This window comes from Phocoena phocoena, chromosome 11, assembly GCF_963924675.1.
Source record: "Phocoena phocoena chromosome 11, mPhoPho1.1, whole genome shotgun sequence".
NCBI classification, from domain to species: domain Eukaryota; kingdom Metazoa; phylum Chordata; class Mammalia; order Artiodactyla; family Phocoenidae; genus Phocoena; species Phocoena phocoena.
Window position 1 is genome coordinate 89,486,335 of NC_089229.1, and position 27,094 is coordinate 89,513,428.

At 38.1% G+C, this 27,094-nt stretch overlaps 1 pseudogene; it reads right to left on the reverse strand.

Moving 5' to 3' along the window:
• Positions 1-17,350: 17,350 nt before the first annotated feature.
• Positions 17,351-27,094, reverse strand: part of LOC136131444 (large ribosomal subunit protein eL43-like) — a 58,461-nt pseudogene continuing 48,717 nt past the window's right edge.

The window sequence follows — 27,094 nt, forward strand, 5'->3', positions numbered from 1 at the left end:
CTCTAATAAATTAGTGGAGAGTCCAAAAAACTCAAAGTCCTTTTGCTTCAACCCCCGGCATTTCTCTCCACTTTGCTAATGAATCTGGAATAGTGCGAGTCCACTGACTAAAACTCTCTCTCCTCAGCGTACTGCTCAGATGAGCACAAGAGCCAGAGTTGCCTATGACACTCACCCATGGCCATGTGCTCGTGATTAGCAACCTGCCTTCAAAGGGAAGTAGTCTTTCTTTGGATCTGATATATTCAGTCAGATGATCATGGAGTTTGCTGGCCTGGGAGCCATTCTGCCTCTTTCCCATGACTTTGCATGTCTATTCTCAGGTTACATATTGATCTTTCAGTGTCATTCCAATTTCATTCACATCTAGATTCTTGGGGGTTCATCCCACCATAGACACCAAAAAGTGGAACAAGGGGAATGTAAAGATAAATCAAATAATCAATTAAAGGAGTGTAGACATTCCTGACTCCCAAAGAGTAGGTATGCTCGCTAACAGAAGTTATGGCATCTTTGGAAGTGGTTGACAGCTTGACTTTCAGTCCCTTAGGAATCTGTTCCTTCAGACTTTGACTCTCTCAGCCCTGCCTCAACTATTTTATTGTGTTGATTACAGTCAACAGGCTTGGCCTCGACCCAACCCAGGCCTGCAAGCACACATCAGCTCAAGGAAGCCATTCATGATACGCCTTCTTCCTCACTGGGATCTCTTCACATGAAACCTCCTGGGAGGGCTACTGCCTTCATCATGTTGCATATTTATTCTGACCTCAAACCTCACGATGGGAACTCCTAGAATTTCAGGTTGGGGACCACCTTGTGAATTGTGTAGCCCTTCCCCCAGATTTGCAGATGCAGAACCAAGTCCTTGAAAGGTTAAACAACTTGCCCAACTGGAGATTCAGTTCATGGCAGAGACAGAACTAACACTCAGGTCTCCTGATACCTAGTTGAATACCTTTTCCATAAAATCTTAACAATGTTCCAATGTTACCTGTTTTCTCAGGGCCTTGCCAGGTGCCTGTATCATCGATTTATTTGAGTTGGGGGTTTATGGCTGATAATAACTTGATATGTTATTTCTCTTAGATAACACTTTTGCCTAATGGAAAGACTAATTCAGGGAACATGGTGGGTTAAAAGGACAATAGTTTGAGACAAGATGATCTAGATATTTCAGACTCTTTTATGTGAAATGCTCCAGCCCACAGCCCGGGCTGAAGAGCCAGTGCAATGCAGACCCCATAAGCCAGAACTGATTGAGTCAGTGCTGGCCATGTGGGTTAGGAACTAATGATAAGGACTGACATTTTAAAAAATGAGCAATTAAAATTCTTTTTTTTTTTTTTGACTTGTTGGTCTTTGTTGCTGCGCACGGGCTTTCTCTAGTTGCAGAGCATGGGCTCTAGGCAAGCAGGCTTCAGTAGTTGCAGCACGCGGGCTCAGTAGTTGTGGCTCACAGGCTTAGTTGCTCCACGGCATGTGGGATCTTCCTGGACCAGAGATCGAACCATTGTCCCCAGCATTGGCAGGCAGATTCTTAACCACTGTGCCACCAGGGAAGTCCCTAAAATTCTTCTTCTTTTTTTTTTTTTTTTTTTTGTGGTACGCAGGCCTTTCACTGTGTGGCCTCTCCCGTTGCAGAGCACAGGCTCCGGACATGCAGGCTCAGTGGCCATGGCTCATGGGCCCAGCTGCTCCACGGCATGTGGGATCCTCCCAGACCAGGGCACAAACCCATGTCCCCTGCATCGGCAGGCGGACTCTCAACCACTGCGCCACCAGGGAAGCCCTAAAATTCTTCTTTTTAGGATTTGTAATAGGAAGTACAGAGAGAACCAAACTGAGCAGTGAGGGCTAAAACTAAAAATAAGTAATGAGAGAGTTCCTAGAGTTCATGAAAAGCTGAAGTTATGAGGGAGATGAGTATGGTGAATAACTATGAGTAAGATGCAGAAGTAGATACTATCAGTAGGCAGAGGACTTAAGTACATATATTTATATATATATACACGAAAGAATGACCTATTTGATAATGACACAGAGAGAAGCAAATATGCAGACTCCTAATCATTGCTCCCTGGGAGGAAGAGTAGATGAGTCACAAACACTTGCTCTGGGGATGCTGGAGATGGTCATGGATACATCTGGTTACTAAACTCTGTTTCTCTCTGGGTCCTGGCTGTCAGGTCATATAACTGAATGGCTATGCCTGGATTCTCATGAAATTACTCTTTCCTTATTTCCAACTATATCATTTTAATGTGGCAATACATAAATAACTCAGATGAATTTCTATTCTTTCCATGAAAAGAGCCTAGCTAAAATGTAAGAGAGGGAGTCCATCTCCGTGCTGTATGCACATTGCCCTCACTGGAAATGGTTAGTTTATTTATGTAATAGATTAGCTTTTTGAGGAAGTCCAGTGGTGCTGGACATGGCTTCTGTCTACCTCTGTCCATATCAAAGGATCAGACTTGAGTGGACTTTGTGTTTTGCCTTGTGATGTCATACAAAGATTTCATATTTTCAGGCGTCAATGAAAATATATAAACAAGTATTTATTTTCAGAGATGAAAAGGAATCATTGTAAAAGATTGGAAAATAATTTGAAATAATCAACATTTTGCAGTTTAAAGGTGCTTTGACATTGTTTCACTGCTCAGAGGTATTACAGTGAATCAAATATTCAATGGAAAAAAAAAATTCAATGGGAAAAACACCATTAGTACTAAATGACAACATTGCTGTCTTTTCCAACTCAGCAGCACGTTGGGATCTAAAATGTTAAAAATTCAATTGATGGATATTTTTACTAAATAGACCTATTGTTCTCCAGAAATGATATTATCCTCTGAAAACAATGCTTATTGGAATTTCTTATTGCTACCAAGTACAGATTTATTGCAAACCCCCCCATCACCCACGTCCACATCCTTCACCATGTATGTTCTTGGTGTGCACGTCCATGCAAACTTTGCAGATGCAGAGGATCAAAGTAGTCAGAGAAAAAAGGAGAACTAGCAATTTATAGATACAGTCATTATTTTTTTAAATTATTATTATTTTTTTTTTAGATGTTGGGGGTAGGAGTTTATTAATTTATTTATTTATTTTTGCAGTGTTGGGTCTTAGTTTCTGTGCGAGGGCTTTCTCTAGTTGTGGCAAGCAGGGGCCACTCTTCATTGTGGTGCACGGGCCTCTCACTATCGCGGCCTCTCTTGTTGTGGAGCACAGGCTCCAGACACGCAGGCTCAGTGGTTGTGCAGTAGTTGTTCTGCAGCATGTGGGATCCTCCCAGACCAGGGCTCGAACCCGTGTCCCCTGCATTAGCAGGCAGATTCTCAACCACTGCGCCGCCAGGGAAGCCCCGCAGTCATTATTTTAACAGTATGCTGATAAAGTAGATTATTCTTTTACTAAAAATAAACTTTGACCTGAAACCAAGACAATTCTTGAAATCCAAGTAGCTTTAATTGTTTCTAAATAAAAATTCAGAATGACATAAATACTGAATGGCTCCTGGGCAATGTGTCACTACAGATTAAATATGTTTTGCCCCGGAGACTGCAGTTCATAGGGTGTAGATAACAAGAGGAATGAAATTGGTGATCCCAGCTAATCCAGAGTGGATATTAACATATATCACATAACTGTCTCCAAATGTGACCCTATTTTCACTATTAGTGTGTCAGTCCCCAGGAAACTGTTGCTAGTGAGAGAAAAGGAGGACAGAGGAGAAATGTGAGGGTTCTGTAGTGGTGGGAAGGGCACATTAACAAGACTGAAAAACTGGAAGCTTCTCCTGATCTATTCTTTTCATTCTCTCTTTTTTAAGAACAAGGAAGAAGAAATAGCATCTCATTTCTTAGCCTAAAGGGAGCATAAATAACCACATCCTCTAGGAATGCTAGGACATTTCCTTTTTTTCTCTCAAGTATTTCTGATGCTTTGTTACTAGAGAGGGGAAAAAATTGCCTATATGATTTTTTTAAAGTTTATCAAATCAGCACTTACCAATTACTGCCAAGTTTTGTTCCTTGAAAACTGAGAGAAAAGAAAAGAATCAGAATAGGTATCTAAAAGAAGACTAGATAGAGAATGCTCAAACCCTTTAGGAGCCAAACAAAATCTATGTTTCTGTACTATTAAGTATAGTACAAAAAGGCAAAGTCATGGGCATTAGCCCCATAGGGGCCAGTTAGCTGGACTCAAATTCAAGGCCACAGAATAATCTAACTTTGCTGCTGGCGGTTAATTGTATCAATGACCAACAGGAGGAATAGAAAAGTGTCTTCTCATTGCCTATTTTAACTTGCCACAACTAGAGAAAGCCCTCGCACAGAAATGAAGACCCAACACAGCCATAAATAAATAAATAAATAAAGCAAACTGTCAACAAGCAAAAATAAATAAACACTATTATATTAAAATAAAATTGGAAGTAATTCTAATATCATATCAATGTTAAATGTAGACATATTTATGAGCTGCTATACAGACATGACATTTGTAAAATACAACCAGGTGTCTCTTTTGTAGATGGGATTTTAGTATTTTATTTGTCCAAAGCTAAGACCAAATAGTCTCCTTTAGCCTCATAGTACATACTATGGTTTTTCTCATTGTAGCTTTCTCCAGCCCCCCAAAAAAGCTTATGAATATCATAGTAAACCATCATGAGAGTTTTAAAAAGTCCCAACAATTGTTTTTGCTTCTCCTTTCTAAATTATATCATGGGTAAATATACATACTTAACTTTTCTTGACTAAAGACTTCATTTTTAGAACCAGGAAGAAATACCTAAGTCTTAGTTTTATCTTCTGCTTTGGTATAATTTTCATAGGTTTCACATAATAAGATAGTAAATGATTTTACAGTGTTATGGAAAAACTAGAGTTTCAGGGTTAAGCAAAAGTATTATTAAAATATCGATATTATACGAAAAATTCTATGCTATATGTAGGGAAATGTTTAATATATGTTTTTAAAGTACATATTGGAAATGGAAAACTAAGCTTTGCATGTTGATAAGGTGATGGGCAGCAATACCAACCGTTGAACCAACTGAGTAAAGATAAACATGACACAATATTGCAATGTGTTAAATCATACTTTCTGTTTCATCTGTAACTATTTTTGCAAAAATCTAAAAACAGTTTGCTAATCACTATTTGGTGAAACTTTCTTGACAATAGCCTGTTAAAGGTTGTGAGGAAAAAGTATCTCCCTCCCTTCCTCCCTCCCTCCCTCCCTTCCTTCCTTCCTTCCTTCTTTCCTTCCTTCTTCCCTTCTTTCTTCCCTTCCTTCTTCTCTCTCCCGTTGGTTTTTTTTTTCTTTCTTTCCCTCCTTCCTCCCTTCAATATTTAAATATGATCAAATCCCTTGTCATACCTGCAGACTAAAGCAGAAAATTCTGGAAGACTGAGAGAAGCCCACTGCAAGTTGGCAGAGGGTGCTGACTGCTCTGGAAGTCTGCAAGAACCAGCAGTCCCCAAGTTTCCTTGAGGTTCATGTGAGAAAATAATAACTAACATTTATTGAGGACATATTATGTGCCCACACTCTTCTAAGCTCTTTACATAGAGTATCCCATTTAATCTTCATAGAACTTTACTTCCTACAATTGAAGAAATTGTCTCGAGAGAAGTATTTTAACTTGTTCAGAAGTTTAGACAGATAACAGGTATTATGGAGTCAAGATTCATTTCTTTATACTGTCTCCTTTGTGATCAGGTTAGAACACAAAGCTATGAATCATCCCTACCTAAGTGTTTCCAAGTTGAGAACTCTGGAGAGAAGATATACAACCTAGAGCAGTGACTTTCATCTTTGCTCCTGTAAAGTTTACTTCAGGCATGAGAGACACAGTCAACAAAATTGACTGGAGAAGATAAAGCGGTACTGAAAACAGATTGTGTAATGGGAGCACACTCGGGCATGGATGGATGTATATTTAAGAATCAGTACGTAAGGTCCACTGTCTGTCTGGTTTACTCGCTCTGGATGTACAGATCTTGACAATGGTTGTCAATTAGGGTCCAGCCAGTTTATACATCTAAATCAAACAATACCTAATGGGGTTCTCTAGCCAGTCAATTGTGAATGACTAAAGCTCCGCTATGAGACAAACTTTCTTGCGGCTGAATGTCTAAGACTATGCCCTGCTTTATTTTTAATGTTCAGAAGCATAAAATCCAAGATTGATGGTGACATGATAAGAATGGTCATAGGAGGAGGGATGTGTAAATGAGAGAAGAAAGAAAATAGAGCAAGGTAAAAATATATATATATGGTAACCACGTAAGAATTCCATTGCTTGTATATTCATAGCACTTCTTTATTCCCCATGGAAGTGAGAAGAAGGGCCATAATAATTAATCTATATGTCATTATTAACTCTGTCTTAAGGCAATTTAAAAAACTGGAAATATTGTGTTATTTTATACAATCATCCTAAAGGGTTAATTGACATTTCCTGTGAAAGGAGCAATGATGTTTAGCCAAATGGTTTTCAAAAAGCAGACAACAAAAAATAGCTTCAATAATTCATATTAATTCAAGTCCTATGGTTAATGGGGCAAATGGAGTGCTCTGAGAGGGGATAAAAGCACAGAGCAGCAGCAACAAGACTCTTCAAACCACTGCTGGCAAAAGATACTGTAAGTCCAAAATACCCCTAACCACCTACCGTTCATACTTCATACTCGGGAAAAACTTACTATCACTCTAATTTTGCGGATGCGAGCTAAGACGGTGCCTATACAATTATAACACAAACAAGCAACTGCTTTCATTCTTTGTTGTTACGGTTCTTAGCCTTCATGACGCCATCCAATTTGTCTGAAATGTACACTGTGTTAAACTCGTACTCATTTGATCAGGAACAGAAATAGTGGGGCTCTGATGAGCTCTATACAGCCCAACAGTTAGACTGTTGTCAGGCTAAAGATATATCAAAGTTGAAAGCCAAATCAGGGATCGGATTACCAAATAGAATGATGAATAGTCAGTCCGAATTGTTTAGAAAGATGATGGATTCATCAGAGATCAATCCTTTAAAGTCTACATACATGTTCATTTTATGAACATTAATTAGGCAATGGCTATGTAGTATGCGTTAGGCACTGTGTCAGGCACTAAGGATAGGAAAAAGCATAGAACTTCCCTTGTGAGTTCTAAAATTCTCCATCACTATTCCCTCGGATTTAATGTAATAATGCAACCTACTCTAGCAGTACTATACTCTGATGAAAGTAGCAAGAGATAAAGGGGAATTTAGCTTCATAAGGAGAAGTTCCTTTTTGAGCTGAGTTTTTATGAATGAGGAGGAAAGAAGGTAAAATTGCATCCATTCACTCATTCACCAAGTATGTACTGAGCAACCATTGAATACTAAGAACTTTGTGGTACTTTAAGAATATAATGATGATCAAGGTAAGATGTCTGCCTTTAGGTTGCTTATCGTCCTGTGGAGACTCCAAGTATGTAAGGAGCTCCCTCTCCCCCAAACACACAGACACACACACACACACACACAGACACACACACACACACACACACACGCACAAAAGCAAGTTGAAATCAAGGAAAGGTAAATAATTTGATGTGGCTGGAGCACAGGGTGCATGGGGAAATGTAAACATCTAATCCTGTCCCCTCTTCTCCTTTCCTACTGCTCACTCCTCCCCCTGCTGCTTTATTCTGGTGCTGGTTATTTTCTGTCTGAGCCAATGCCACAGTATCCTAACTGGACTTTCTACCTGCAATTTCACTAACCTCAAACAACGCCATATAATTCTACTTCAAAGGCTCTCATGGTTTCCGGAAAAGCTCCTCCACAAGGCAGTCAAAGCCTTTCACAGACTGGCCCCACTCACTTACCCAAACCCTTCCTCCCTAACCCCCGCTGCTTTTCCTTGCACCTGACATTTTCTCTCTACCAAGCACATCGGCCCAGTGGTATCGTCTTTTTCAAATCTCCAAGCTTTTGTACATTCTGCTTCCTGTATCTGGACTGCCCTTACTTCTTTCTGCATCTAGGGAAGCCTCCTTATCTTTGAGGACTCTCTCCTTTAGGAAGTTTCTCTGACTCTCCTGGCCCGTATCAGTGCCCCTCCTATGGACTCCCATAAATCCACGTGGTTACAGCTGCCATAGGGAAGTCCATGTTATATCATTTTCACTATGCTGTTGACTGTGTCCTTCATTAGGTCTGGAGTCTCTACAAAATAAGGGCCACGTTTTTGGTTTCAGGGGCATCAACATCTTATACCATGTCTGATAATAGTAACTCTACAAAATATATTTGTTTAGTGAATGAATGAATGAATTGTTGATTCAAGTGTTTGATTAAAGCAGTTTAGATCACATGCTAATATTTTATCCTCTATACTATTGGACAATAATAAAAAAGTAGTCTTTTTTCTTAAAGGGTCAGAGAGTAAATATTTCAAGATTGGTCTCTGTTACAACTGTTCAGCTTGGCCTTGATCGCACAAAAACAGCCATAGGCAACAAGTAAATGAATGGATACGGCTGTGTTCCAATACAATTTTATTTACAAAAATAAATGACCAGCCTGCAGGCTGTCATTTGATGACCTTGGCTCTATACCATAGGTCACAGACACAAATCCCACAGATCAGATCTGCTGCAAAAACACATCTTTGTTGTTGTTGTTGACAGATAATTCTTCATGGGTCTCTCACGTCTCTGCACATCACACAAGCAGAAGCACTGATGGCCTTTGTTGTTCCATACTATCTTTGCAAGGATGTTCGTATAGTGAACAGAGGTGGAAGCTAGAGGTAGTGTCCTCTTCTAGAGTAGAGGGCAGACAAGTGTACTGCCCATTATAAAATGCTCAGGTTCCAAAGCCCAGGGTTTCTCTCCTGTAACACAACCCACTACGTATGCAGGTTCTCATGACCCTCTTCATGTAACCTTTTGGGAACTGGACTTCAGGAACCAGGAGACATGCTGACACTGGCTGTTGCTATGACCTTAAGTAATAATGTCTTTTATGCCTCTTGTGTTCCACCAGCAGGCTAAAATGTAGGAGGATAAGGCATTAGACCCCTCATGGTGCTTGATGGTTTTTCCTAAATCACACTTTAAATACTTAGAGCCAATTATGTTCAAATGGCAAGAACTAAGTGGCATCTGTCTCCACAGGCACGATGCCTCTCAGCTATTTTCTGACCCGATTGCTTCACCGATTTATATTCCTTGTCTGACTCCTATGGGCCTTTGATTCTGTGACCCCTGCTCAAGACAATAAGGTGCCATCAAAAGCATGGAATTAGATCCGCGTTTTAGAAAGACGACTCTGCTGACAATGTGTAGATGAATTATGGTGAAGGAAATCTAGAACGAAATGTTGGAGGACAAGGTAATATTCCAGAATACGAAGGATGAAATGACAAATATAGTAGATACAAAGGAAATGTTTCCAAGGAATTATCAGGACTTGGTGCCTTATTGGTGTATCTTGGGAGGGAAAGAAGGACGTTGTGAATCCTGCTTGTGATCCATTGGATAGCAGTGATGCCCTTAATCGAAAGTGAAATTGGGAGGAACTTGATATAGCTTTGATGAAGAAAGGAGTCCAAGGAAACACTGATTACCTGAAGGACCAAACTTATGGAACCTAAAGAAGATGTAGCTATAGATGTTAATAAGCAGTTGAGTCTATCACTCCGGAGCAGATTGGCAGACTGTCTATGGGTGAATTTCAGGGAGTTTGTAAAGCCTGAGAAAACAAATATAAAATGTAATATACTTGTTGCCTAGTTGTCTTTTTTCTTCTTCTTCCTGGTGCTGATGTCTTTCATTAGACTCTAAGGGGCCTCTGGTAACTCTCTAGCAAAGGTTGGCTGGAGTTAAAGATTTGGAACTCATCCAGAAAATGGTTGAAATTTTACTCTGGAATGTGTGTATGGTAAGAAGAGAAGCGAAGAGGGCTAAGAAGAAGTAATTGGAGAAATAAACACAAAATATTTTGGGGAGACAGAAACAGGAAAGTTTCAGAAAAGAATGCTAAACCTTCAGAGGAGTCAAGTAGATTAAGGCCTGAAACAAGGCCATTAAATTTGGTGACTGGTAATCTAAGCAGGTCTGGAAGCTAGGCTTCAGTGGGATTTAAAAAAAAAAAAAAAAAAGGAAGATTAGAAAGTGAGGGCAGCATGAGTGAGCTATTTTTATAGGTTGTCTGAGTCTGAGGATTAGGGTGAAAGATTGGATTTTAAGGAAATTTGGGGGAATTATTCAGGATGATAAGAGACTTGAATATGTTGGAAATTGAAAAGGAGATACCAGAGGAATAAGGTAATTAAAGATGTTATAATAAGGGCAAAAGTTATGAATGTGTGAGTATTCAGAGCATCTTTAAATTCCTTACTTCTCCCGACCCCAGGCCCCATGCCCTCATCTCCACCCTAGCCTTATCAGCCACATTGCGGGAATTGTTGGAGAGGAGAACCAGATAAGAGATTGAAGGGTAGGGAAAAAGAAAGAGAAAGGATAGAAATTTACTGGAGAGAGCATAGGATAAATTTGAAGGAAAAAAAAAAGTAGAAAAAGAAAAAGGCTGTCACCATAGGCAATTTATGATGGGAATTGAAAGTCTGGAGGTAGAGAGAAAGAGGTACCAAAGCAGCAAGTGAGAAAGTGGTAGAACAAGAGGAACAGTGGAAAGTGGATTTAAAGAGTGGAACTGTGTATTTTATTTATTTATTTGGCCATGCCATGCATCATGCGGGATCTTAGTTCTCGGACCAGGGATGGAACCCGTGTCCCCTGCAATGGAAGCACGGAGTCTTAACCACTGGACCACCAGGGAAGTCCCTCGATTTTTAAACAAGACTTCCTTTCACGATGTTTGAGAACTGAAAGTAAAGATCTGGATTCCTTTTCACTCCCATCGTTTGCTAGAGTGTGTTTCTTTGAGTATCGTGCAATATTTAGACTGGACTTCTTGGGGCTGCAATATTTATTTGGGTTACACAAAAAGTGAGGAGGTTACTTAACAGTACAGCTCTGAGTAGGACCAGAATTTTCTCTTCCAGAAGGTACTTTGTACATTCAAGGCCCCAAATCCCAGCACAGTATAGCAGTAGTGTTTAGGCTGACAGGATGGACAATTATGAAGCCATTGGTAGAAAGGAGATACAAGTGTTGAAAAGAAATTTTACATGTTCTTTACTTCTCATTCTAAAAGCCAGGAGAGTTGAAGGAAAAGAAAGATGGCGGAATGATTGTCTTCTATGGATTACTACTTCAGACCCCTTCCACCCTAAGCTTGGGGAAAGAGAACAAAGATTGGAAATAGGGAGGTGGGCTGGGAGATGGGAACAGAACATCTATGAAGCAAAGCTAAGAATGAGGAGAAAAGTAGGAAAAATACCATTTGGCCAACTGTTCTTTCCTCTTTTCCTTCCCTGGAAACCAATCACATTGACATTCCTGTCCAACCCAAACTATTTTAGAGAGCGATAAGGAAAGAAGAAAAGAAAAGGGAAAAGAGAAGATAAAACCTAAAGGGTAAAAACACTTATTTAACTTCTCCTTCCATTTTCTTCTTCATTTTTACTTGGCACCATCCATGCCAACCTCAACCTGGAGCCTCCATCCACCAAGATTCTATTTGACTTGTGCCTATGTCTGCTCATTAATGCCGTACTGCTGTACTTCAAGATCCTAGAGCTAGCACCAGTGGCTTAAGAAATTCCATCTTCCTCTGGCTGTCCCATAGGAAGTGTTCTATAATCTAGGACTAAGATTGCAACAGGCAAGACATGCTCCTGATACCTGGAACTTAAAGTACAGAATTCCTGTTCCCTTATTCACATTGTTTCTGCCCTAGATTCTTTCTGATTCAGACAGTACCTAGTATAATATATGTGGGAGAGGGATAATCAAGAGAAGAGGGTGTTATTTATATTTCAAAGGCCTCAGTTAGTTTTCTAACCATTTAGTAAAACACTTTGTTTGACCTCATTGTTTTTTTATATTTACTTAAAATTCAGCATTAGCGAAGTACCACTGTGAATTGTTTTATTTTTCCCTTTGTAATTTATCAACGACTGTTTTTAGTTGTATGAGGCTTTAGGGGCTACATGCAAGTACCTATTTTTCATTACATTTTAATTTATACAAACACTACAGAAAATAGGAAGATATTATCTCAATAAATGGTAGCTATAAAAATTTGCGGGTTAAAACTCCACCATAGAAAAACATCTTTGAGGTTACTTTAAGCAAAAGGTATAATCCCACACAATTGTGCGTATTCACTAAGTTTTTGGACAGATAATTTCAAAATTTTCAACTGAATTAAAACTTGTAGATTCATAGTTTGGTCTCAAGTCACCCTAAATACCTGAAAAGCTTACTAGCTTAATGGAATGAGTCTACATAAAAAAAAAAGTAGATCATAATTTTTTTGTCCTGGCATAAAATCTTTTTATAACCTACCAGAAAAGTTAAAAAGCCATATTCATAAAATATTTGCTATCATTTGCCTGTGTGTTTCTAATTATTTCCATATCTTGGAAGCAGTTTGTCTCCTGCAATCACATAAAATAAACAGCAAAACATGGTTTTTATTTGTTCAGATTGGAGCTGTAGACATTGCTTCTCGGTAATATTAAATAAGTTATTTAATTCGTTTCTGTTTAAATATTGATAAAGTTTATTATTTGTACTCCAGATTCTTCCACAACCTAGAATAATTTAGATAATTAATAGAATTTTTGATACATTTTAGAATAATTTAAATTAATATTTAATTCAAAGTTCTGTTTGATATCATAAAAAGTAATGATAAATATGAGTATTTTGGCAACCCGTAATTCTTTAATAGCATTCTCTTATGGAGATAAAATGTTTAAATATTAATTAATTTAGTACTATCAGAACTGCATAGTTATTAGGCATTTCCAAATTTGGAAGAATTTTCATTACACAGGAACTGGGTAATGAAAAAAGAAAACTAAAAGTCCTCCTCTAGTCCTTATAGGGGACAGATCAAATGAAATTTTCTAATAATCTGGAGATGTTTCATAATTGAACACTTAGTAGTCATTTCCAAAATAACAAATATAAGGCTTCATTATGGCCTAGGATTTTCAAGTATATCCACGTCTGTCTCTATACCAAATATGTTTTCATTACTCAAGTAGCATATGGTAGTAAATGAACCAAAAAGGAACATGTTGCATTATTTTTCTGCATTAAGTGCCGACATTATCTTTTTCACACTGTGTGTGTGGTTTTATGTAATGAGAATCCTTTTAGAGACAGTTTGGAGGCACACACTCTACTCTAGCTGATACCTTTTTGAAGGAGCCCATTTTCAAAATAACATACAGTGTGTGAATTATGCCCAATCTAATTATCATGCAGTACTTTGGGAATTTACTCCTAAATGGCTGCTATTAACATAAACAAGTCAATTTACATGTCACAGTGAGGTTCAGGTTAAAAGAAAATATATAATGGATTTCTGTATATTTGTGATCTATTTTAACTATGCTTTTATTTAAAAGAAAAAAAAAGAAGATAAATAGATATGCTGATTTTTCTCCATATAAACTTTGTTCTTATAATAGCCATATGAATAGTTAGTGGTAGTTTTCACCGTCACATATACTTTTTGAGTGCCTACTATGTGTAAGCATTGTTCTGGACAAAGGCCTTCAAAGCAGATAGGTCTCTGCTCTGGCAACAACTACTCTGAACTAATTTTGCCTCAAATCTCTGCAATAACAACTTTAGAAATCTAGAGGAAAAAACACTACCGTCAAAGGGCAGGGATGACTGGCATACAAAGAGGGTGTTTTTCCGTTTTGAAATGAGACCTTGTAATATGGAAGAAACCTTAAGTGTAAGGCAAGTTAAATTTTTTTAATAAATTCAAATTTAAAACATTGAAATTGGTTGAAATGTGTCGTTAAACTGATGAAGTCAGCAAGAAGTTAGGCACTATGGAGTTAAAGGAGAAAAAATTTACAACATGGATATAGAATCATTAACCCAAATTTTCCTCAATCTTTTAAAATTAGGATGATTTACCAAGCTCAGGGAGGAAGGCCAGAAGGAGTTATAAGCATACTTTTCAGAGTGGTAAATAAGTATCATGAAAAAAAGTTAGATTAATCTTGATGAGTGAGTCAATTTGAGCATTAAAGATATATGGTTATTCAGCTGTAATGTCTTTTTCCTGGCATTGCACCAGAGCATAGGCTATATTTTCAGGGAATTTAAGTTCTATGGAAGGAGGACATTTGACAAAGAAACATTTCCAAATAAGACAGTCGCAGGATCTCCTTTTCTGGAGGTATGTAAGGAAAAGCATTTTGGTTTTGGCTGTTTCTACAAAGCAGCCACATAAACTGAAAAATAAAACCTCATTCAAGCAAAAATTAGGGGTTCCTCATCTAATTCCAAATAACTGCTGTGGCTATTCTCTCTAGTTTTATCATTATTACATAGACATGTCTCTTGTTCTATCAAAAAGCCCAAGAATGGTTTTGGTCGGTGGCTTTCAAAATCAGAGAACCTTTATATGCACAAAAGCTGAAGCTGATTATGACATCAACTTTTAATTATAATCTAAGGGAAAAAATAAAAGAGAATGTATATTGGTTGGAAGACCATGAGCTGTTATCAGGGGGTATGACATCTAATTGATTCATCCATTCAATCATTCATTCTTTCAACAAATACTCATCGTGCGTTTACTAAGGTAGGTGGGCAACAAACAAACTTCTTCAAGAAGTCTAACTTACATTCTAGGGCAACAAAATGGAGAGCAAAATAAAGATATTCTCTGCTTCAGGGACTCCGGGTTTGATCATTACAATAATAGCAAGAGGGGGAGAAAGAGGAAGATGAGGCAGAGAAGGAAAAAAGGAAGGAAAAATTAATCTTCGCATATACAGTAAGGCTGAGAACAGCGCTTGTTACCATGAAAAACCTCTTCTTTTCTAGTTTATTGTTGCCTCTGAGTCATCTCAACCAAATATTTTATATTTTCCAACTATAGTGGTTACGTTTTGCTTAATTTTCAGCACATTATTTTAATGGCACAACTTTGAATTTTGTTTTGAAACAAAAGCACTGCTACAGGATTAAGCTGCAAGTGTAGTTTTAAGACAGAAGGAGAGTGAACTCGATTTGGAAACAACTTTTCCAGCAACGGTATTTTTTTTAAATTATGAATTATTTAAGAATAAAGTCCAAACTCACTTCTGAAATTATCCCCTAGAATTCTAGCCTCCTTGAGATTTTCAGGATCTCCTTTGTAAAGATCCAAAATGACGATCAAACCCTTTTTACATCTATTCATACCTTTATTATTAAACAAAAAAAAAACTTTTAAACTTGACTGATTTATTTCAAACACTCGTACAACTGAACTAAGAGGGCGGGGAAGGGGGGGAGGGAGTGTTTCTCCAGTAGCCTTAAAAAGAATGTAGCGCTATTGTGTTCATAGTTTAATCTGCTGGGATTCCATAACCGAGGAAAGATGGGTGTCAGATCTCCACGCATAATCTTCAGTACATCCGGACCTGAGAAACGGAGGTGGAGAAAACGAAAACAAGATAAAACTGAAGCAAGCTTGCCTTTAACTTTGTAAGAATGTGAATCAAATAGTGTAGGGGGGAAAAAAAAAAGCCGTCATCAGTTTCAGGATTGGGGCTGAGACACCGACTCTAACGGGGTTCCCTGTTTCTGCTCTGTGCAGATACAGCTAATGCACCACTGAAATGGGAGGCAGGTGGACGGCAAAGCCAGAGAAACTTTTTTTTTTCTCCTGCATCAGATTGAAGTGAGAACAGGAGCCATACTTCGACAAAAAAAATAGAGAAACAAATGGGGACAGAACACCCACAAGTGCAATGGAAGCCCTTCACCCAGTCCTGGTAGAATGTTCTGGATCTGATTCCCTCATTGTTATCTCCAGAGCAAGATAAGTGTCGCCTTCAAGATTAAATATTCTTTTATAGGGAAAAGATATGGCAACCAATACCCCTCACTTCATCCTGCTTGATTAAATGGAGACTAAAGATTCAAAGTAAATCATTCTTAGGTATTTAGACGCCAAGTTAAATAAGTAAGTTTTTCATTAGCATAATAAAAACACATGAAAATGCTGTTGTTACTGTACCGAATTTGAAGAAAACACTTAAATGGGAGAGACAATATATCAAAAACTGAAAGTTCCAAAAAAATCCCATTAAGAAGTAACTGAATTACTTTTTGCAAAGTATCATACCCAAAGGCTCTCACTAACTATAAATTTTAAGAGAATATTTTAAAATATTTTTAGATGTATTTTCACTGCAACTCTGAACTTTTTTTCTGATGACCCTTTAGATCTTAATACAATCCACGTCCTTATTTTCATCACCTGAGTCTCCTTTTTAAGTCAAACATTGGTTTCAGATTCTAAAAGTGCTGCTTTAATGTTCATAAACAGTGTAACACACTATCTGAAATAGAGATGGGCAGTTCGGTTTCTAGACTGTAGAGATTTTGGCTTGTTTCTTTTTCTGTTTGTGTATGAGCTACCTGGCTTACCAGTTACTGGATAAAACTGGCTTTTCAATTACTTGTATTAATACATTTCAATTTATTTTAATCTCATTTCATGTTTTATTTCATCATCCAATCAAACATTTTCTAACTACTTTCTGAATTTGTTACCAACCTTTGATACCAAACATCATTTCCAAACTTTGCTTTTCCTTTTCACTTTACCATATATACAGTGTGAAGGTGCTGTGGTCTTAATTCCATCCTTCTCTCTTGATTTCAGACCATACCTTTAAAGTGTCCTTATTACTTGCTTTTTGTTTCTTTTCCACTTGTTGCTGTTGCTTTCCTGGGTTTGGTCTTAGTTTTTGTTTTTTGATGCTTGTTAACACTGCCTCACTTTGCTGGTTCAAAAAGAACTATTATTTGCTCTATGAGTTTTCTGTTTCTCTTGGTGACTATCAGCTTCTGTTTCCTATTTTGGGGCAGAAAGGAAAAAGCCTGTGAATGATGGGCTCTGATTTCAAGACTAGCCCTTTAGAGCAACTTTCTAAAGTGCCAACCATTTAATTCAGAATCACTCAGAAATCTTTCAAGGAATGCAGATTCCTTGGATCTCACCTTTTCCTTCCTGGCATAAGATGGATTTTTTTTTCTTCTAAGAAAACAAAGGTTATTCTTAGATAACAGCTCCCAGGTTAGTTCCTTTCTATAATCTATTTCTTTCTTTTTTAGCAGTCACTAAACTTTAGAAATCTCTGAGGATATTTATTGGGGGGGTTACATAAATGAATCCATTTATTACAGGCTAGCAGTGTTTCCCATGGTGGAGCTTCTGATCTTTCCATTCCTTCTGTCTTCTGATGATGGACTTTTCTGTGACTGCAGAAGTGGTATTGTAGGGTCAGTACCACCGGCTACCATTTTCATGCAGGAACCACAGTGCCAAACACCCACAGCTAGCTCTCCCTCTTGGTTTTGTGACAGAAGGAGCAAGCGTACTTGGTGTGCTGGCTCATTTCAATTTTCTTCACCATTTTCCTGAGGGAGACACCATAACAGGTCCTATATTTACGGACAATTGCAACCTTCTTGGTGCATTTAGCCTTGTAGCCATAAATTAGGTCCAAGATCAGAGATCTCTGAGGTTTTATCAGTGTTGTTGTTGATGTTGTTATTTTAACGAATAAAAACTATATGATCATCTCAATAGATACAGAAAAAGTGCTTTTGACAAAATTCAACATCATTTATGATAAAAACTCTCCAGAAAGTGGGCATAGAGGGAACATACCTCAACATAATAAAGGTCATATATGACAAACCCACAGCTAACATCATACTTAACAGTGAAAAGCTGAAAGCATTTCCTCTAAGATCGGGGACAAGACAAGGATGATGACTCTCACTACTTTTATTCAACATAGTTTTTGTTTTGTTTTGTTTTGTTTGCTGTACGCTGGCCTCTCACTGTTGGCGGCCTCTCCCGCTGTGGAGCACAGGCTCTGGACGTGCAGGCTCAGTGGCCATGGCTCATGGGCCCAGCTGCTCCGTGGCATGTGGGATCTTCCCGGACCGGGGCACGAACCTGTGTCCCCTCTGTCGGCAGGCGGACTCCCAACCACTGCGCCACCAGGGAAGCCCTTTTTGATGATAGCCATTCTGACAAATATGAAGTCACCTGGCAACCAACCAGACCAGGGGCCAATCAGCCTACCAGACTGCCCACATAGTTAGCCTGCCACAACAGAAGGACTCACGCAGCCCTCCTAGGGGAAATCTCTGGAATGTATAGCTTGGGTGATGAGAGGGAAGTGCACTGCAGGGACACAGAGGGCACTTCTCCAAGTTCGAGACATGTAACTAACCTACTACATACATAAAAATACCAGTAGCGAAGAATGAACTAATGCTATTTGCAGCAACATGGACGGACCTAGAGATTGTCATACTGAGTGAAGTAAGTCAGACAGAGAGACAAATATCACTTATACATGGACTCTAAAAAAATGGTACAAATGAACTTATTTACAAAACAGAAATAGAGTCACAGATGTAGAAAACAAACTTATGGTTACTGAGGGGGAAGGGAGGGACATAAATTGGGACATTGGGATTGACATATTCACACTTCTATAGATAACTAATAAGGACCTACTGTATAGTACAGGGAACTGTTCTCAATACTCTGTAATGACCTATATGGGAAAAGAATCTAAAAAAGAGTGGATATATGTATATGTATAACTGATTCACTTTGCTTTGCAGACGAAATTAACACAACATTGTAAATCAACAATATTCCAATAAAAATTAAAAAAAATAAAATCCATGTTGTAAAAACAAATAAATAAAACTTTTAAATTCTTCTTGTTTAAAAAAAAAATACCAGTAGCAACTTAGACAAAATGAGGCAGCAGAGGAATGTGTTCCAGATGAAGGAACAAGGTAAAACCCTAGAAGAAGAACTGAGCAAAGCAGAGATAAGCAATCTACCTGAGAAAGAGTGGTCATCATTTTTTACATTAAGGAAACAAAGCCTTAGAAAAGTATATTTCCCAACACCATACAGCTAGTAAGTATTTGGTACAACCAGAATTTTAACAAATGTTTGTTTTATCTCAAAGTTAATGCTTGTTTGTTGTTGTTTTGTTTCCCTGGTCAAAAAGGTCATATAAATATAGAAAAAGTAAGAATTGTTATGACTTGCCTATGGAACAAATGAATTCTATTTTAGTGAATTAGAAGCCAGTAAATAAGGACCAAAGGCAATCTGGCTTCTGTTTGACGATAATTTTCAACTACACTGTAAATTCCAGACACAGGTTTCTTTAAAATATTGACATGTGCCAATGGAATTTTAGAACATACTTGGATGTCTAGAAAAGGAGACTCTATGTAATATACTAGTAAATGCTTCTAACGGGAAACTGGCTTATATTAATAGCCATCAAAGCCACCTCCCCGTAAGGTCTCTGAGTGGTAGAGATGATAGATCCATAACCTGTAAAGGTGATATCATATAATATAACCTCTAATTACAATTAAACATTAATTAAATATTTTTGCAATTTTGTCCATTTCCTTGCAAAGAATGTTATAGATTAGCCTCTTTCTGTTTTCATAGTCCAGCTCTTAAAATTAGTAAGTAATTGCTGTTATCTTGTTTAAACTTGTTTAAATACAAAGTGCACAGTGAGATATTATTTTTGTAGATATTATGCTTCAAATCAGATATCCTCTCAAAAGAAGGTATCATGAAAATTGAATCTGCCAGACCATCAACATGCATTGTAGAGACATCTAATATTAAAAAATAACAATAAAGGAAATCCTGTGCTTTCCACATGACATATTCTGCATTCATAAGCATGTAAAGGACAAGCTTCTTTTTTGGTGAGTAATACAATATTTCTTAAAAGCATGCATTTTTATATTCTTTATTGTTAATCAGAGAGCATACTGCTATGATACCATTAACTCACAAGAGATTTCTGACTATATTTTTATATTGATGACACAGTATCCAGCACTAAGCCAGTTGAAAACAACAGGCACCCTCTTATGTTAAAGTGAATTGGAATGATTTGGATCAAAGGCAGAGATATTTAGATCGAGGAACTAAATCCCCCCTTGAGACAATCTATAAAGGTTCCCTTCTAAACCTAGATATTGAAGCTAAAATTAAGCAGTTCTTTTAGCTTAAATAGAATGTGCTCAAGCTGACATAAAGTTTCAGAGACGACTCCTGTCTGCATCCCCCAGAGTTTGAAAATTCTCATGATCTGAAGTTCGAGATGGAACAGATTCTTCAATGTTTGTCTTCAAATGGCCTGTGACTATTTGAGGCTAAGTGGGTACAAAGCTAACCTGAGACAAGAGGTTCTAGGAATTTCCTGACAATATCCCTATTCAAAACTTTGGTCTCTGCCATGGCCAAGTGAGAAGAGTTTTTAAACCAAAATTCTCCTAATCCGTTTCATAAAATTTCTTATTTGTCATTGCTATATCAGGACTTCACCAACTGAAGATGGCCAGAAGCTAAATTCAAAATAATTTAAACCAACACAATATTGTAAGTCAACTATGCTTCAATTTAAAAAAAAATGAAGTTAAAAACACATTTTAAACCAGTTTCCCAACCTTTACTCTATCAGAGTTACCTGGAGGGCCTGTTAACCTTTGGGCCTACCCCCCAATGTTCTGATTCAGAAATGAGCATTTCTAACAAGTTCTCAGATGAAGTTAATGCTGCTGCTCCAGGGATCACTGACTTGAACAAGTAAATAAAAAACAAAAAAAGCTCATGTGATTTTTAAGTCCAGTGGTCCAGGAGTCCTACTGCTGCTTCAGGTCTGGGTGGCCCAAAGGGAGGAACTTAAATACTGTAATGAGAGCTCTAACTCTCCAATTATTAGTCAGATTCACTCTGTGTAAGCATTGAGGGGTCTCTGGCACACCCATAATCATGGTATACAAGATGAGCAAATTCATCGCAAAGAGACAGTCTTACCCAATTCTCTGTAAGGAAAGTTCTGGGGAAGGCTCTGTTTGGTCTTACCTTATTCACAGGCCTATTTCTGGGGGGGAAAAATGACTGAGCCTAGGGTGAGTTGTGATTGTGCAGGTCTAGGCCATGTGCGTGGCCATGTGTCCAGAAGAAGTTCCTTCAATAGGCTTGGTCATTTCAATCCTATTTATTTATTTATTTATTTTTATTTATTTTTAACATCTTTATTGGATGCTTTACAATGGTGTGTTTACAATGGTGTGTTAGTTTCTGCTTTATAACAAAGTGAATCAGCTATACATATACATATATCCCTATATCTCTTCCCTCTTGCGTCTCCCTCCCTCCCACCCTCCCTATCCCACCCCTCTAGGTGGTGACAAACCACCTAGCTGATCTCCCTGTGCTATGCGGCTGCTTCCCACTAGCTATCTATTTTATGTTTGGTAGTGTATTTATGTCCGTGCCCCTCTCTCACTTTGTCACAGCTTACCCTTCCCCCTCCCCATATCCTCAAGTCCATTCTCTAGTAGGTCTGTGTCTTTATTCCCGTCTTAACCCTAGGTTCTTCATGACCTTTTTTTTTTTTTTCCCTTAGATTCCATATATATGTGTTAGCATACGGTACTTGTTTTTCTCTTTCTGACTTACTTCACTCTGTATGACAGACTCTAGGTCCGTCCACCTCACTACACAAATCACTCTAAAAGAAAGAGGATAGCATAGAATCCTCTTTCTTTTAGAGGGATTTGTGTCCATAAAATGCCTCAGCCCTTCGTGTGAGTATGCTTTGGCACGGCAGCTCCTTGGCAGGATGTCTGCAAACGTCCATATCTAGTTTGGAAAGACAGTCTTGACCCTAGCCCTGGGACCTACATGTAAATATAGAGTTTAAATTACCTTAATGGCAATTTTTTAATCTTTAGTAATGTTCTAATTATGACAGTAGCAAATTTTAAACAGTCTCTGACGGTGTTATTACCGGTCCAGAGAAGAAAGAATTCAAACAATATGAAAATTGGCGATGCAGATGGACACAGACTTGTAGCTCAACAGTTCGACTGATTTCTCTCCTAAGCATAAGGTAAATTCGTTCGCATTCAGAGGCTCTTTAAATGACATGATTTAATGTGACTAAAAGATGTACAGATGGCACTACACTGCCTCTACTGGGAGGAGAGGTCAGACAGCAATTGGCTCTAACACAACCCATACTAATGTATAGCTACAAGCTGCCACATCAGGGTCCACCCTTCCAAGAGCCTGTTAGGTGAAATAATCAAGCACTGTGACAGTACTCCCCAGATGCAGGAAAACATGGTGACATTAATGCTACCCTAAGTAATGTCAGACACTCACAGAATGACTACTCAGGAGCAAGTTTTTAAAAATTGATTACCTATTTATTTGCCTAATAAGAAACCAAATATTATAGAATATAAAAAAGAATATATATAGGTATATACATAAAACAGAATCACTTTGCTGTACAGCAGAAATTAACACATTGTAAATCAACTATACTTCAATTAAAAATAAATAATTTTTTAATTTAAAAAAGAAAGCAAATACTATAAATATTAGGTGAGAAATCTAATATGAATCCAGCATCCTACCGATCGTTGAATTTTTTCATAGGAGCACTGAAGGATGACATTTAAAATCACAGCAACATTGGTATTTATACTTTTAATACATATTATCAAATGTAATTTGTATACTACATACTTTAAATAATAAGAATGAGAGAATTAGACCAATCAAACAACACAAAATTCCATTGATATAGATAAAGGATAGGTGGTACTACCTTGATATTCTAAACTCAAACTTGGCCTCATAAACTAATGAGTGCCTTATGGAAAATGACTATTGAAACACTGTGGCTTTCAAAATATTAAAGACCAGAAAAAGGTCATTGTCAAGAAGAAAAAGTTACTGATCATTTATCTCATGAAAGAATCTGTACAAAATACAGGTGTGCAAGGACCAAAGGGACACATTCATTAGGCAGAATATGACTACATATAATTCCATCTACAAGAAATGTTTAATTTGGTGATATGATTTGTGATGGAAGTAGCCCAACCTACAGTTGCATCTGAAAAGCAAACTGTAAAATACTTAAATTTTCCAGTTTAGAAGCAATGCCTCTTCCAACTAACAGGAGATAAGGGGCATGTTCTCCTACCTCCTCATTACTGAAGAGAGAAAAATGGACAATGAAAGGCAAAACGAGACCTGGAAAGGACAAGTGACTACTGAGAATCGCCAAAGAAACTAGCAGTAGAATTAGAACAAGAATACAGGTCTTGTCTACCAGATCTGTTCTCATTCTACCATAACGTCCTTCTATGTCTCAGCCATCTGCTTGTGGGCTAACTTAAAACAATTAATTACAGTACTTAGGATTATTAAGTACTGTGATCATTTACTTCCAGCTCCCAGTCAACAAGCTGTGATGTATTTTCAGTTCCATTTTGCACATAAGGTAATTGGGATCAGGTGATATGTCAAATACTAAACATCTGGTTGGTTTTGAAAGAAAGACCGTAAGTCAGATCTCCTTTTTCTGCTGCAGTATGTTGTCTTTCAAAATAACTATGCCCCTAACTGGGCTTGAACCACCAACATAGCAATTAAAAGCAAAACATATAAATAATTGTAAAAAGATTTTGGTTAAAGCTCACATTACAGGAGATGTTCAACTTCATACTCTCTTAGAGCCACTCCCCTCATTCTTTTAAATTCTGTTGGTTACTGTGGTATTGTTAAATACATTGTTCGATTTCTCATTTCTTAATTCATTCATTAAATATATTTTCAACTTCCTGGTACTGAAGGTGGGAATGTAAGTCACATTCTTTCATTTCTCTTTAGCCCATTCTCCAGGCAATTTAAAAATTATTAGTTAAATGCTTCCATCATTCCCATTGTAACTGTAAATAATATATTTAAACCTCTAGTACTTGTTCCAGCAATTATAGATGGTATGACTCCAGTGGTGTCTCGGCTATATTAAGATGATGTTAATACACTTACTCTTTTCTTCCTGTCTCCTCTTTAGCCCCTTCATCATATCTATAATTACCCGTTGCATCTCTGTGCTTCAGCGAGATAGGCCATCATTGACTGTATTGTTTTTATCTAGTTTTGATATCAAAATATGCTAATCTGATAAAAGTTAATTGGAAAGTCTCTCCTCCTTTTCTCTGGAAGAGTATATGAAAGACTGAAATTATTTGTTCCTTGAATATTTGGTAGAATTCAACTATAAAATTATCTGGGTTTATTGCTTTTTTGTAAAAAAAAAAATCTGATTTCTTTTATTGAAAAACCTGTTCTGGTTTACATGCTCAACTGAAGGTGAATATCCAGACCTCACACACTGGTCTCCTGGAACAGCTTTTCCTGGGGAGACTTCACAGTAGCTAACCTGAGTTTCCACCATTGTTCTATGTAATCTGGAGCAGTATACAGGATCTTGCAAGGCTATACATCAAATTTCCATACGAGAAACCCCGGTCCCTAGGCTTCAAAGTTTTTAAGTTGCATGATTAGGGGAGAACCAGCCTCCTTGGTGAAAGCACAGAAGAGTCTATAACAGCAAAAAGATATGGTAGCTTCTTCAACATTCATGGTCTGGAAGAGATGTGATCAAGAGCTGGCATTCAAGCCCTGAAATTACAGCAGTGTGATCAAGCGGAACCTTTGTGCCCTGTACTTTATGACCACCTTAGCTTTTAAAGATTGGGGAGCACCAACTTTTTCCCTGGTCGGAATCCCAAAACTTGTGATTCAGCTACATGATATGATGAACCAGCATCCCGATCTACTCTGTCAGCATTCTTCCAGAACTGATTATATTAAGCACAAGGCTCTGACCAGTTTTCATGGAATTTTCCTTGGGACCAGACTCCTTTTCTGGGAAAGCCAGGCCGTAGGAAATGAGTCTTGAACAAGTTGACCCTTACCTCTTAGGTTTTCTGTTTTTTCTTAAATCACTTTTTCTAAATAGCTTTTTTTAAAGGAATTTATTTCATTGAGTTTACCAAATTTCTTAGGACAAAATTTTCATACTATTCACATTACTTTTTTTTTTTCTTTGGTACGCGGGCCTCTCAATGCTGTGGCCTCTCCCACTGCGGAGCACAGGCTCCAGACGCGCAGGCTCAGCGGCCATGGTCCACGGGCCCAGCCGCTCCGCGGCATGTGGGATCCTCCCGGACCGGGGCACGAACCCACGTCCCCTGCATCGGCAGGCGGACTCTCAACCACTGCGCCACCAGGGAGGCCCTCCACATTACTTTTTAAATTTCTTCTTTTAAGAAAATTAATTTGCCAATTATTTATTTTATGTTTTTCAAAGAAGCAGATTTTTAACTTTGTTTTTCTATTACTGTAGCTTGTTTTTACATTCACTGATTTCATTTACCTAACAAATGTTGACTGAGTTCCAACTATTGGCTAAGCATTCTTCTAGGTACTGGGAAAAAGTAGGTTAAAAATCCCTCATGTAGGGGCTTCCCTGGTGGCGCAGTGGTTGAGAATCTGCCTGCTAATGCAAGGGACACGGGTTCGAGCCCTGGTCTGGGAGGATCCCACATGCCGCGGAGCAACTAGGCCTGTGAGCCACAACTACTGAGCCTGCGCGTCTGGAGCCTGTGCTCGGCAACAAGAGAGGCCGCGACAGTGAGAGGCCTGCACACCGCGATGAAGAGTGGCCCCCACTCGCCACAACTAGAGAAAGCCCTCGCACAGAAGCGAAGACCCAGCACAGCCAAAAATAAATTAATTAATTAATAAACTCCTACCCCCAACATCTTCTTAAAAAAAAGACAAAGAAAAAAAAGCCCTCATGTGATCAAATATGCCATTCTAATGTAAATGACACAAACATGTAAGGTATATTCTGTGTTAAATGGGATATATTCAATGGAGAAAAATATATCAGAGTAGAGGAGTTAAGAAGAATGAGAATAGAGGTGTAATTTTGTAAAAGGGAGTCGAGAAAGGCCTCATAGAGAAGATCACATTGGGGAAAGACCTGAATAAGAGCAGGAAATGAACCATGTTTCTCTCAGAAAAGCATTGTATGTGGAAGTGTCAGCATGCTCCTGGTGTGAGAGCAACGTCTGGTGTTTTTGAGGTTCAGCAGAATCCTTGTGTGACTGGTGTGGAGGAAGCAAAAGAGAAAGAAGGGAATGAGAGGGAGATGTTTGCTCTTACTTCATTATTCCTTTTCTTCTACTTTCTTTGGATTTAGTTTGATGATACTTTTTCTAATTTCTTTTTTGGGCCTCTCACTGTTGTGGCCTCTCCCGTTGCGGAACACAAGCTCCGGACGCACAGGCTCAGCGGCCATGGCTCACGGGCTCAGCCACTCCGCGGCATGTGGGATCCTCCCGGACCGGGGCACGAACTTGCGTCCGCTGCATCGGCAGGCAGACTCTCAACCACTGCGCCACCAGGGAAGCCCTAGTTTTTCTAATTTCTTGAGTTGAAAACTTTGCACAATAATTTTAGGTTTTCGTCTTTACTAATATAAGTATTTGGGACTACACATTTTCCTCAAAATACATGACTTTTGCTACATTAGTTGCATTTTATATTTTATGCTTATTATTTTGTTACAATAATAGTCCAATGTCATTCTGACAGGTGTGAGGTGATATCTCATTGTGGTTTTGATTTGAATTTCTCTGATGATTAGCAATGTTGAGCATCTTTTCATGAGCCTGTTGGCCATCTATATGTCTTCTTTTGCAAGATTTTTATTCAGGTCTTCTGCCTGTTTTTAAATCAAATTGTTTGTTTTTTGAAACTGAGTTGTATGAGCTGTTTATGTATTTGGGGTATTAACCCCTTTTTGGACATACCATTTGCAAATATTTTCTCCCATTCAGAAGGCTGCCTTTTCATTTTGTCAATGGTCTCTTTTAATGTGCAAATGTTTTCAAGTTTAATTAGGGCCCATTTGATTATTTTTGCTTTTGTTTTCTTTGCCTGAGGAGACAGATCCAAAAAAATATTGCTAAGACT